This window comes from Bactrocera neohumeralis, chromosome 4, assembly GCF_024586455.1.
Source record: "Bactrocera neohumeralis isolate Rockhampton chromosome 4, APGP_CSIRO_Bneo_wtdbg2-racon-allhic-juicebox.fasta_v2, whole genome shotgun sequence".
Lineage (NCBI taxonomy): Eukaryota > Metazoa > Arthropoda > Insecta > Diptera > Tephritidae > Bactrocera > Bactrocera neohumeralis.
The window spans coordinates 58,825,514-58,828,004 of NC_065921.1; the positions used below are offsets into that span (position 1 = coordinate 58,825,514).

General features: G+C 33.9%; 1 pseudogene; it reads right to left on the reverse strand.

The window, feature by feature from the left end:
- Window positions 1-1,888: 1,888 nt before the first annotated feature.
- LOC126757713 (small nucleolar RNA U3) lies at window positions 1,889-2,090 on the reverse strand (annotated as a pseudogene).
- Between the last annotated feature and the right edge of the window lie 401 nt (window positions 2,091-2,491).

Below are 2,491 nucleotides of genomic sequence, written 5' to 3' on the forward strand. Positions count from 1 at the left end.
AGACATTTTACATCACCTTCGCTAAAAATTGGAAATTGTACAATTTCGGTTGATACTTCCGGTGGTTCGATATCAATTCCATCTTCCCTTTATCAATTCACGAAAGATGAACTCATCACACATGTTCGGACATTTGCCAAATTATCGTAACTACGATTCCTTAAGTGCACGCGCAATGTTGGCAAAGTCAAATTCCGGGAGACTTGCGCTCATACAAATCGATCGATCGTCTTGACAATGAAGACGACGCCGTGAATTATTCAGTGGAATTTCTAAATTCTTTGGACAGACTTGGTATGCCACCGCATCATTTGCGTCTCAAAGTTAGATCTGCCGTTATTATGTTTCGCAATCTGCGCTATTGAATACAAGGGGGCAGAATGCTTGATTCTAAGAATTCCTTTGAGTTCTAACGAGTTGCCTTTTCAGTTCAAACGTATTCCGTTTCCATCGAAAATTGCATTTGAGATGACAATCAACAGGACACAAAGATAGTCGCATAGTGTGTGGCATAAATTTGGAAATGCTATGTGTTTCACACGGTCAGATATACCTGGCGTGCTCACGAGTTGGAAACCATCTTTTCGGTACACCGGAACATAAACCAAAAAATGTTGTTTATCAAGCTGCGTTACATTGAAAAAAAAGGTGCGTGGAGTCCCTACGCGCGGAAGAAGTTATACTTCTTAATGATATTCAGAAATGCATATCATTTTGTATGAAAGAAAACTAGAACATTTAAATTCATTATGCACATTTTATAAAGCAAAGTCTAAATGAAGGAATTTTGACTCGGAAAGTAGTTCTGTCTCCTCTTTGCGGAAGGGAAAGCGCAGCGTAACCATCTCTCTTTTGTACTCTTCGAATTGGGTTGTCATATTCTAGTTTGTATAGCTTATATCATGACGTTTAGTCAATTTCTTGTATTAATTATTGGCGTTGCATTTGTATTGCGCACAAAACTGGGCCAAAGTAAAATTAATTTCCTTTTTATTTTTCTTTGCACTTTTTCAATAAATTTAAATATGTTTCTTAATAAATTTAAATAAGTTTTTAATAAATTTAAATAAATTTAAGTAAATTTACATGTATTTTCATTTATATTTAATTATCAATAAATTTTTTTAAAATTATTTGCCCCAGTTGTCCATTTTATTTTCTCATGCATTTCAGTCGATTTTTGTATAGAAATTTGACCGGCGTAGAAGCAAAATGCGAAACAATCATACATATTGTCGTTTGCACATTTGTCTGTATGTTTGCGAAAGCAAATGTTTTACAAAAGCATATTTCAATACTTAACCAAAATTATTTGAACCATCGTATATTTCTTACATGCATAACCAAACCATAATTAAGACAACGCCACGAAAGTGTCAATAGTGGTGTTGGTGGTAAGCACATAAAAAGTCACAATGTGAACGCAGGTTCGAATCTCGACGGACTTAGTCTTTCATTTTTGCATTTTAACATCGTAATACTATACTAATAAATATTTTGCTTACTAATAGAAATTAAATTTATCACAGCAATATACCTAATATACATATATGTACATAATATTGCTGTGATAAATTTAATTTCTATTAGTACGAAAAATATTTATTAGAATAGTATATGATGTTAAAAGGCATACATCTTCTATCTTATCTTGTGTACCAGCACATGCTCATATGAATGTATGTATACGCATGTGCGCGTTCAGAAATTCAAAGAATTCGCACAAAAAAAAAGAGAGACGAAAGAAATAAAGTCACATAAAATAGTTGAGAATTCGCAAAAATGAGAGACAAACGAAAGAAAAATAATGCGCAAGCATACATAAGCGTACTGTACTTATTGACCGCATTATTTTTGCGTAAAACCTTGGAATTTATTCATTAAAATCACCACTCAGAAGTCGTTTTATCCGTTGTAAGTGAGCGATTTTCGAAGAAACATCATTTCTAATATGCCACAACACAATATTAGAAATGAAGTTAATAACCTCACGCTGTCAGATAAAACGATATACCTCGTCATCGCGTGTCGATTTCCAAAAAATTTAAATGAAGACTAACTACAGAAATGATCCTGTAAAGTATAGCCTTAATTTTTCAACGGCCAACGCAGAGTATTTTAACCAAAATATACGCAAAATAGTTGAGAATTCGCAGAAATGAAAGACATACGAAAGAAAAGGAAGCATAACTTCAATAATGCACAAGCATACAAACATATGTACATATGCGCGGCAGCAGCAAGGAAAAAAGTAAGAATCGGCGATCCATTGTATATTTCTTTCATGCATAACCAAACCATAATTAGGACAACGCAATACAAGTGTCAATGGTGGCGTTGGTGGTAAGCGCTTGAAAAGTTACGACGAGCACGTAGGTTCGAATCCCAACAGAATTTATTTTTAATTGAATATGTCACCAACCAAAAATTGAAACATTGTTCTACAAAAACAACAACAGCATAAGCATGGCAACATTGTGTTGTTGGTTGA